Genomic DNA, 12,714 nt, shown 5'->3' with positions numbered 1-12,714 from the left:
TGTATGATGTGCAGAATGAAGTGTAGAATGATGTGTAGAATGATATGCAGAATGAATGACGTGTAGAATGAATGATGTGTAGAATGATGTGTAGAAAGATGTGTAGAATGATGTGTAGAATTAATGATTTTTATACAGATGTGCAGAATGATGTGTCCAATGATGAGTAGAATGAATGATGTGTCGAATGATATGTAAAATGAAGTGTAGAATGATGTGTAGTATGATGTGCAGAATGAATTATATGCAGAATGACGTGTAGAATGATGTGTAGAATGATGTGTAAAATGATGTGTAGAATAAATGATGTGTAGAATAATGTGTAGAATGATGTGTTGAATGATGTGTAGAATGAATGATCTGTAGAATGATGTGTAGATTGATGTGTAGAATGATTTGTAGAATGATATGTAGAATTATGATGTGTAGAATGATGTATCGAATGGTGTGTAGAATGATGCGTAAATGATGTGCAAATGATGTGTAGAATGATGTATAGAATGATGTGTAGATTGAATGATGTGCATAATGACCTGTAGAATGATGTGTCGAATGATGACTAGAATGAATGATGTGCAGAATGGGGTGTAGAATGAATGATTTGCAGAATGAAGTGTCGAATGATGTGTATAATGATGTGTAGTATGAATGATGTGCAGAATGAATGATGTGAATAATGATGTGTACAATGAGGTATAAAATGATGTGTAGAATGATGTGTAGAATGATTGGCAGAATGATGTGTGGAATGAATGATGTGTAGCACGATGTATAGAATGATGTGTAGAAAGATGAGTAGAATGAATGATGTGTAGAATGATGTGTAGAAAGACGTGTAGACGGATGTGTAGAATGATGCGTCGAATGATGTGTAGAATGATCAGTAGAATGATGTGTAGAATAATGTGTAGAATGATGTGTAGATGAAAGTTATGTAGAATGATGTGTAGAATGATGTGCAGAATGATGTGGAGATTGATGTGTAGAATGATGTGTCGAATGAATGATGTGTGGAATGATGTGTAGATTGTTGTGTAGAATGATTTGTAGAATGATGATGTGTAGAATGATGTGCAGAATGATATATGGACTGATGTGTAGAATGATGTCTAGAATGATGTGGAGAATGATGTGGAGATTGATGTGTAGAATGAATGATGTGCATAATTACGTGGAGAATGATGTGTAGAATGATGTGTAGAATGATGAGTAGTATGTTAATGTGTAGAATTATGTGTCAAAATATGTGTAGACGTATGATGCCTCCAATGATGTGCAGAATGATGTGTAGAATGATGTGTAGAATGATGTGTAGATTGCTGTATAATATGATGTGTCGAATGAATGATGTGCAGAATGATGTGTAGAATGATGTGTAGAATGATGTTAAGAATCAATGATGTGCAGAATAATGTTTAGAGTGATGTGTAGAATGATGTGTGGAATCATGTGTAAAATAATGTGCACCATGAATGATGTGCAGAATGACGTGCAGGTTGACATTTTGAATGATGTGGAGAATGATGTGTAGAATGATGTGTGGAATGAATGAGGTGTATATTGATGTGTAGAGTGATGTGCAGAATGATGTGTAGAATGATAATGTTTAGTATGATGTGTAGGATGATGTATCGTGTGATGTTATAGAATGATGTGTAGAATGAATGATGTGTACATTGATGTGTAGAACGATGTGTAGAATGATATGTAGAATGAGGTATAGAATGATGTGCAGAATGATGTGTAGAATGATGTATCGAATGATGTGTAGAATGATTTGTAGAATGATGTGTATAATGATGTGTCGAATGATGTTGAGAATGATGTGCAGAATGAATGATGTGCCGAATGATGTGTAAAATGACGTGCAGAATGATGTGTAGAAGGAATGATGTGCAGAATGAATGACATGTAGAATGATGTGTAGAATGATGTGTAGACGTAAGTGCAGAAGAAAGTGCAGACTTATGTGCAGAATGAAGTGTAGAATGAAAGATATGCAGAATGATGTTTAGAATGGTGTGTAGAATGATGAGTATAATGTACTGATGTGTAGAATGAAGTGTCGAACGACGTGTAGACAGATGTGTAGAATCATGCGTCGAATGAATGATGTGTAGATTGATGTGAAGATTGATGTGTAGAATGATGCCTAGAATGATGTGCAGAATGAAGTGTAGAATGATGTGTTGAATGAATGATGTGTAGAATTAATGATGTGTAGAATGATATGTAGAATGATGTGTAGAATGATGAGTAGAATGAATGTTGTGTAGATTGATGTGTAGATTGTTGTGTAGAATGATTTGTAGAATGATGTGTAGAATGAAGTGAAGAACGATGTGTTGAATGACGATGTGTAGAATGTTGTGCAGAATGAGGTATCGAATGATGTGCAGAATGATGTGTAGAATGATGCGTATAATGATGTGTAGAATGATGTGCAGAATGATGTGTAGAATGATGTGTAGAATGATGTGCAGAATTAATGATGTGTAGACTGATGTGTAGAATGATGAGTAGAATGAATGATGTGTAGAATGATGTGTAAAATGATGTGTAGAATGATGTGTAGAATGATGTATAGAATGCTGTGTAGAATGTATGATGTGCAGAATGAAGTGTAGAATGATGTGTAGAATGATATGCAGAATGAATGACGTGTAGAATGAATGATGTGTAGAATGATGTGTAGAAAGATGTGTAGAATGATGTGTAGAATTAATGATTTTTATACAGATGTGCAGAATGATGTGTCCAATGATGAGTAGAATGAATGATGTGTCGAATGATATGTAAAATGAAGTGTAGAATGATGTGTAGTATGATGTGCAGAATGAATTATATGCAGAATGACGTGTAGAATGATGTGTAGAATGATGTGTAAAATGATGTGTAGAATAAATGATGTGTAGAATGATGTGTAGAATGATTTCAAGAATAAATGATGTGTAGAATGATGTGTAGAGTGATGTGTAGAATGGTGTGTCGAATGAGGTGCAGAATGAATGATGTGCAGAATGATGTGCAGAATGATGTGTAGTATGATGTGTAGAATGATGTTAAGAATCAATGATGTGTGAGAATGATTTTTAGAGTGAATGATCTGTAGAATGATGTGTAGATTGATGTGTAGAATGATGTGTAGAATGATGAGTAGAATGAATGATGTGTAGATTGATGTGTAGATTGTTGTGTAGAATGATTTGTAGATTGATGTGTAGAATGAAGTGAAGAACGATGTGTTGAATGACGATGTGTGGAATTTTGTGCAGAATGAGGTATCGAATGATGTGCAGAATGATGTGTAGAATGATGTGTAAAATGACGTGTAGAATGATGTGCAGAATGATGTGTAGAATGATGTGCCGAATGATGTGCAGAATTAATGATGTGTAGAATGACGTGTAGAATGATGTGTAGAATGATGTGTAAAATGATGTGTAGAATAAATGATGTGTAGAATGATGTGTAGAATGATTTCAAGAATAAATGATGTGTAGAATGATGTGTAGAGTGATGTGTAGAATGGTGTGTCGAATGAGGTGCAGAATGAATGATGTGCAGATTGATGTGCAGAATGATGTGTAGTATGATGTGTAGAATGATGTTAAGAATCAATGATGTGTGAGAATGATTTTTAGAGTGAATGATCTGTAGAATGATGTGTAGATTGATGTGTAGAATGATGTGTAGAATGATGAGTAGAATGAATGATGTGTAGATTGATGTGTAGATTGTTGTGTAGAATGATTTGTAGATTGATGTGTAGAATGAAGTGAAGAACGATGTGTTGAATGACGATGTGTGGAATTTTGTGCAGAATGAGGTATCGAATGATGTGCAGAATGATGTGTAGAATGATGTGTAAAATGACGTGTAGAATGATGTGCAGAATGATGTGTAGAATGATGTGCCGAATGATGTGCAGAATTAATGATGTGTAGACTGATGTGTAGAATGATGTGTAAAATGATGAGTAGAATGAATGATGTGTAGAATGATGTGTAAAATGATGTGTAGAATGATGTGTGGAATGATGTATAGAATGATGTGTAGAATGTATGATGTGCAGAATGAAGTGTAGAATGATGTGTAGAATGATATGCAGAATGAATGACGTGTAGAATGAATGATGTGTAGAATGATGTGTAGAAAGGTGTGTAGAATGATGTGTAGAATTAATGATGTGTATACAGATGTGTAGAATGATGTGTCGAATGATGAGTAGAATGAATGATGTGTAGAATGATATGTAAAATGAATTGTAGAATGATGTGTAGAATGATGTGCAGAATGAATTATGTGCAGAATGATGTGTAGAATGATGTGTAGAATGATGTGTAGAATGATGTGTAGAATAAATGATGTGTAGAATGACGTGTAGAAAGATGTCAGGAATAAATTATGTGTATAATGATGTGCAGAGTGATGTGTAGAATGGTGTGTCGAATGAGGTGTAGAATAAATGATGTGTGGAATGATGTGTAGAATGATGTTAGGAATCAATGATGTGTGAGAATGATGTGTAGAGTGAATGATCTGTAGTATGATGTGTAGATTGATGTGTAGAATGATGTGTAGAATGATGTGCAGATTGATGTGTAGAATGAAGTGTAGAATGATGATGTGTGGAATGATATGTTGAATGATGTGTAGAATGAATGATCTGTAGAATAATGTGTGGAATGATGTGTAGAATGATGTGTAGAATGATGTTCAGAATGATGTATCGAATTATGTTTGGAATGATGCGTAACTGATGTTTAGAATGATGTGTAGAATAATGTGTAGAATGATGTGTAGATGAATGATGTGCAGAATGATGTGTAGAATAATGTGTAGAATGATGTGTAGATGAATGATGTGCAGAATGATGTGTAGAATGATGTATAGAATGATGTGTAGAATGATGTGTCGAATGAATGAAGTGTAGAATGATGTGTAGAGTGATGTGTTGAATGATGTGTGGAATGAATGATCTGTAGAATGATGTGTAGATTGATGTGTAGAATGATGTGTAGAATGATCTGTAGATTGATGTGTAGAATGATGTGTAGAATGAATGATGTGTAGAATGATGTGTAGATTGTTGTGTAGAATGAATTGTAGAATGAGATGTAGAATGAAGTGTAGAATGATGTGTAGAATGATGATGTGTAGAATGATGTGCAGAATGATATATCGACTTATGTGTAGAATAATGTGGAGAATGAATGATGTGCATAAGTACGTGTTGAATGATGTGTAGAATGATGTGTAGAATGATGTGTAGATTGAATGATGTGTAGAATGAATGATGTGCATAATGATGAGTAGAATGATGTGTAGAATGATGTGTATGATGATGTGGAAAATGATGTGTAGAATGATGAGTAGAATGATGTGCAGAATGAATGATGTGTAAAATGAAGTGTAGAATGATGTGTAGAATGATGTGTAGAATGATGTGTAGAAAGAATGATGTGTAGAATGATGTGTAGAATGATGTTAAGAATAAATGATGTGTAGAATGATGCGTAGAGTGATGTGTAGAATGGTGTGTCGAATGATGTGTAGAATGATGATGTGTAGAATGATATGTTGAATGATATGATGTGTAGAATGAATGATCTGTAGAATGAGGTGTAGATTGATGTGTAGAATGATGTGTAGAATGATCTGCAGATTTATGTGTAGAATTAAGTGTAGAATGATGATGTGTCGAATGATGTGTGGAATGAGGTGTAGAATGACGTGTAGAATGAATGATGTGTAGATTGATGTGTATATTGTTGTATAGAATGATTTGTAGAATGATGTGTCGAATGATGATGTGTAGAATGATGTGCAGAATGATGTATCGAATGGTGTGTAGAATGATGCGTAAATGATGTGCAAATGATGTGTAGAATGATATATGGAATGATATGTAGTTTGAATGATGTGCATAATGCCCTATAGAATGATGTGTAGAATGATGTGTAGAATGAATGATGTGTAGAATGAAGTATAGAAAGATGACTAGAATGGATGATGTGTAGAATGATGTGTAGATTGTTGGCAGTATGATGTGTGGAATGATGTGTATAATGATGTGTTGAATGATGTGTAGAATGATGTGTAGAATGAATGATTTGCAGAATGAAGTGTAGAATGATGTGGAGAATGATGTGTAGTATGAATGATGTGCAGAATGAATGATGTGAATAATGATGTGTAGAATGATGTGTATAATGATGTGTAGAATGATGTGCAGAATGATGTGCAGAATGATGTGTGGAATGAATGATGTGTAGAACGATGTATAGAATGATGTGTAGAATGATGAGTAGAATGAATGATGTGCAGAATGATGTGCAGAAAGACGTGTAGACGGATGTGTAGAACGATGCGTCGAATGATGTGTAGAATGATCTGTAGAATGATGTGTAGAATAATGTGTAGAATGATGTGTAGATGAATGATATGTAGAATGAGGTGTAGAATGATGTGTAGAATGAATGAACTTTAGAATGATGTGTAGAATGATGTGTTGAATGATGTGTGGAATGAATGATCTGCAGAATGATGTGTAGATTGATGTGTAGAATTATGTGTAGAATGATGTGGAGATTGATGTGTAGAATGACGTGTAGAATGAATGATGTGTAGAATGATGTGCAGAATGATGTATGGACTGATGTGTGGAATGATGTCTAGAATGATGTGGAGAATGATGTGTATATTGATGTGTAGAATGACTGATGTTCATAATTACGTGTAGAATTAATGACGTGCATAATGATGAGTAGAATGATGTGTGGAATGATGTGTCGATTGATGTGCATAATTACGTGTAGAATGATGTGTAGAATGATGTGTAGAATGATGTGTGGAATGATGTGTAGATTGATGTGTAGAATGATGTGTCGAATGATTTTTAGATTGATATGTAGAATGATGAGTAGAATGAATGATGTGTAGAATGATGTGTACAATGAAGTGTAGTATAATGTTTGGAATGATGTGTATAATGATGTGTAGAACGATTTGTAGAATGATGTGGAGAATGAATGATTTGCAGAATGAAGTGTAGAATGATGTGTAGAATGATTTGTGGTATGAATGATGTGCAGAATGAATGATGTGTAGAATGATGTGTATAATGATGTGTAGAATGATGTGTAGAATGATGTATAGAATTATGTGTGGAATGAATGTGTAGAACGATATGTAGAATGATGTGTAGAATGATGAGTAGAATGAATGATGTGTAGAATGATGTGTAGAAAGACGTGTAGACGGATGTGTAGAATGATGCTTCGAATGCTGTGTAGAATGATGTGTAGAATGATGTGCAGATCGATGTGAAGAATGATGTGTAGATGAATGAATTGTAGAATAATGTGTGGATGAATGAAGTGTAGAATGAAATATAGAATGATGTGTAGAATGATGTGTAGAATGAATGATGTGTAGAATAATGTGTAGAATGATGTGTTGAATGATGTGTAGAATGAATGATCTGTATAATGATGTGTAGATTGATGTGTAGAATGATTTGTAGAATGATATGTAGAATTATGATGTGTAGAATGATGTGTCGAATGGTGTGTCGAATGATGCGTATATGATGTGCAAATGATGTGTAGAATGATGTATAGAATGATGTGTAGATTGAATGATGTGCATAATGACCTGTAGAATGATGTGTCGAATGATGACTAGAATGAATGATGTGCAGAATGGGGTGTAGAATGAATGATTTGCAGAATGAAGTGTCGAATGATGTGTATAATGATGTGTAGTATGAATGATGTGCAGAATGAATGATGTGAATAATGATGTGTACAATGATGTGTATAATGATGTGTAGAATGATGTGTAGAATAATTGGCAGAATGATGTGTGGAATGAATGATGTGTAGAACGATGTATAGAATGATGTGTAGAAAGATGAGTAGAATGAATGATGTGTAGAATGATGTGTAGAAAGACGGGTAGACGGATGTGTAGAATGATGCGTCGAATGATGTGTAAAATGATCAGTAGAATGATGTGTAGAATAATGTGTAGAATGATGTGTAGATGAAAGTTATGTAGAATGATGTGTAGAATGATGTGTAGAATGATGTGGAGATTGATGTGTAGAATGATGTGTAGAATGAATGATGTGTGGAATGATGTGTAGAATGTTGTGTAGAATGATTTGTAGAATGATGATGTGTAGAATGATGTGCAGAATGATATATGGACTGATGTGTAGAATGATGTCTAGAATGATGTGGAGAATGATGTGGAGATTGATGTGTAGAATGAATGATGTGCATAATTACGTGGAGAATGATGTGTAGAATGATGTGTAGAATGAATGATGTGTAGAATTAATGACGTGCAGAATGATGAGTAGAATGATGTGTGGAATGATGTGTCGATTGATGTGCATAATTACGTGTAGAATGATGTGTAGAATGATGTGTAGAATGAATGATGTGTCGAATTAATGATGTGCAGAATGATGAGTAGAATGATGTGTGGAATGATGTGTGGATTGATGTTTAGAATGATATGTCGAATGATGTGTAGATTGATGTGTAGAATGATGAGTAGAATGAATGATGTGTAGAATGATATGTACAATGATGTGTAGAATGAATGATTTGCAGAATGAAGTGTAGAATGATGTGTAGAATGATGTGTGTTATGAATGAGCTGCAGAATGAATGATGTGTAGAATGATGTGTAGAATTATGTGTGGAATGAATGTGTAGAACGATATATAGAATGATGTGTAGAATGATGAGCAGAATGAATGATGTGTAGAATGATGTGTAGAAAGACGTGTAGACGGGTGTGTAGAATGATGCGTCGAATGATGTGTAGAATGATGAGTAGAATGAGGTGTAGATAGATGTGTAGAATCATGTGTAGATGAATGAAGTGTAGAATGATGTGTAGAATGATGTGTAGAATGAATGATGTGTATAATGATGTATAGAATGATGTGCTGAATGATGTGTAGAATGAATGATCTGTAGAATGATGTGTAGATTGATGTGTAGAATGATGTGTAGAATGATGTGTGGATTGATGTATAGAATGATGTGTAGAATGAATGAAGTGTAGAATGATGTGTCGATTGATGAGTAGAATGATTTGGAGAATGAGGTGTAGAATGAAGTGTAGAATGATGGGTAGAATGATGATGTGTAGAATGATGTGCAGAATGATAAATCGACTGATGTGTCGATTGATGTGCAGAATGATGTGTACAATGATGTCTAGATTGATGTGTAGAATGATGTGTAGAATGAATGATGTGCATAATTAGGTGTAGAATGATGTGTGGAATGAACGAAGTGTTGAACGATGTATAGAATGATGTGTAGAATGATGAGTGGAATGAATGATGTGTAGAATTATAAGTAGAAAGACGTGTAGACAGTTGTGTAGAATGATGTGTATAATGATCTGTAGAATGATTTGTAGAATGATGTATAGAATGAATGATTTGCAGAATGAAGTGCAGAATAATGTGTAGAATGATGTGTAGAATGAATGATGTGCAGAATGAATGATGTATAGAATGATGTGTAGAATGATGTGCAGAATGATGTGTAGAATGATGAGTAGATGAATGATGTGTAGAATGATGTTTGGAAAGATGTGTCGACGGATGTGTTGAACGATGCCTCGAATGATATGTCGAATGATGTGTAGAATGATTTGTAAAATGAAGTGTAGAATGAATGAACTTTCGAATAATGTTTAGAATGATGTGTTGAATGATGTGTGGAATGAATGATCTGTAGAATTATATGGAGATTGATGAGTAGAATGATGTGTAGAATGATGTGGAGATTGATGTATAGAATGATGTGTAGAATGAATGATGTGTGGAATGATGTGTCGATTGTTGTGTAGAAAGATTTGTAGAATGAGGTGTAGAATGAAGTCTAGAATGATGATGTGTAGAATGATGTGCAGAATGCTATATGGACTGATGTGTAGAATGATGTCTAGAATGATGTGGAGAATGATGTGTAGGTTGATGTGTAGAATGAATGATGAGCCTAATTACGTGGAGAATGATGTGTGGAATGATGTGTAGAAATAATGACGTGCAGAATTGTGAGTAGAATGATGTGTGGAATGATGTGTAGATTGATGTGCATAATTACGTGTAGAATGATGGGTAGAATGATATGTAGAATGAATGATGTGTCGAATTAATGATGTGCAGAATGATGAGTAGAAGGATGTGTGGAATGATGTGTAGATTGATGTGTAGAATGATGTGTCGAATGATGTGTTGATTGATGTGTAGAATGATGTGTATAATGATGATGTGTAGAATGATGTGTACAATGATGTGTAGACTGATGTGTAGAATGAATTATGTGCAGAAAGATGTGTAGAATGTTGTGTAGTATAATGAGTCGAATGATGTGTATAATGATGTGTAGATGATGTGTAGAATGAATGATGTGTAGAAAGACGTGTAGAATGATGTGTAGAATGATGAGTAGAATGAATGATGTGTAGAATGATGTTTGGAAAGATGCGTCGACGGATGTGTTGAACGATGCGTCGAATGATATGTTGAATAATGTGTAGAATGATGTGTAAAATGACGTTTAGAATGATGTGTAGAATGATGTGCAGAATGAATTATGTGTAGAATGATGTGTAGAATGATGTGTAGAATGATTTGTAGAAAGATGTGTAGAATGATGATGTGTGGAATGATATGTTGAATGATGTGTAGAATGAATGATCTGTAGAATGATCTGTAGATTGATGTGTAGAATGATGTGTCGAATGATGTGCATATTGATGTGTAGAATAAAGTGTAGAATGATGATGTGTAGAATGATGTGTAGAATGATTTATAGAATGATGTGTGGAATGATGATGTGCAGAATGATGTTCAGAATGATGTATCGAATTATTTTTAGAATGATGCGTAAATGATGTGTATAATGACGTGAAGAATGATGTGTAGAATCAATGATGTGTAGAATGATGTGTAGAATGATGTGTATAATGAAGTGTAGAATGATGTGCAGAATGATGTGTGGAATCAACGATCTGTAGAATGATGTGTCGAATGATATGTAGATTGATGTGTAGAATGATGTGTATAATGATGATGTATATAATGATGTGTACAATGATGTGTAGAATGATGTGTAGAATGAATGATGTGTAGATTGATGTTTAGATTGTTGTGCAGAATGATTTGTAGAATGATGTGTAGAATGAAGTGAAGAACGATGTGTAGAATGATGATGTGTAAAATGTTGTGCAGAATGAGGTATCGAATGATGTGCAGAATGATGTGTAGAATGATGTGTAGAATGATGTGCAGAACGATGTGTTGAATCAATGATCAGCAGAATGATGTGCAGATTGATGTGTAGAATGATGTGTAGAATGATGTGTAGATTGAATTGTAGAATGATGTGAAGAATGATGATGTGTGGAATGATATGTAGAATGATGTGTAGAATGATGAGTAGAATGAATGATGTATAGATTGATGTGTAGATTGTTGTGTGGAATGATTTGTAGAATGATGTGTAGAATGAAGTGAAGAACGTTGTGAAGAATGACGATGTGTAGAATGTTTTGCAAAATGAGGTATCGAATGATGTGAAAAATGATGTGCAGAATGATGTGTATAATGATGTGTAGAATGATGTGTAGAATGATGTGTAGAATGATATGTAGAATGAATGACGTGCAGAATGAAGTCGAGAATGATGTGTAGAATGAATGACTTGCAGAATGAAGTGTATAATGACGTGCAGAATGATGAGTAGAATGAATGATGTGCAGAATTAATGATGTGTCGAATTAATGATGTGCAGAATGATGAGTAGAATGATGTGTGGAATTATGTGTAGATTGATGTGTAGAATGATGTGTAGAAGGATGTGTTGAATCAATGATTTGCAAAATGATGTGCAGATTGATGTGTAGAATGATGTGTAGAATAATGTGTAGAATGATGTGTCGATGAATGATGTGTAGAATGATGTGTAGAATGATGTGTAGAATGATGTGTGGTATGAATTAACTTTAGAATGATGTGTAGAATGATGTGTAGAATGATGTGTCGAATGATGTGTAGATTGATGTGTAGAATGATGTGTATAATGATGATGTGTAGAATGATGTGTACAATGATGTGTAGACTGATGTGTAGAATGAATTATGTGCAGAAAGATGTGTAGAATGTTGTGTAGTATAATGAGTCGAATGATGTATATAATGATGTGTAGATGATGTGTAGAATGAATGATGTGTAGAAAGACGTGTAGAATGATGTGTAGAATGATGAGTAGAATGAATGATGTGTGGAATGATGTTTGGAAAGATGCGTCGACGGATGTGTTGAACGATGCGTCGAATGATATGTTGAATAATGTGTAGAATGATGTGTAAAATTACGTTTAGAATGATGTGTAGAATGATGTGCAGAATGAATTATGTGTAGAATGATGTGTAGAATGATGTGTAGAATGATTTGTAGAAAGATGTGTAGAATAAATGATGTGTGGAATGATGTGTAGAATGATGTGCAGATTGATGTGTAGAATGAATGTGTAGAATGATGATGTGTGGAATGATATGTTGAATGATGTGTAGAATGAATGATCTGTAGAATGATCTGTAGATTGATGTGTAGAATGATGTGTCGAATGATGTGCATATTGATGTGTAGAATAAAGTGTAGAATGATGATGT

This window comes from Pristiophorus japonicus, unplaced genomic scaffold (genome assembly GCF_044704955.1).
Source record: "Pristiophorus japonicus isolate sPriJap1 unplaced genomic scaffold, sPriJap1.hap1 HAP1_SCAFFOLD_30, whole genome shotgun sequence".
Taxonomy (NCBI): domain Eukaryota; kingdom Metazoa; phylum Chordata; class Chondrichthyes; family Pristiophoridae; genus Pristiophorus; species Pristiophorus japonicus.
Note: the sequence above shows the minus strand (reverse complement) of the source record.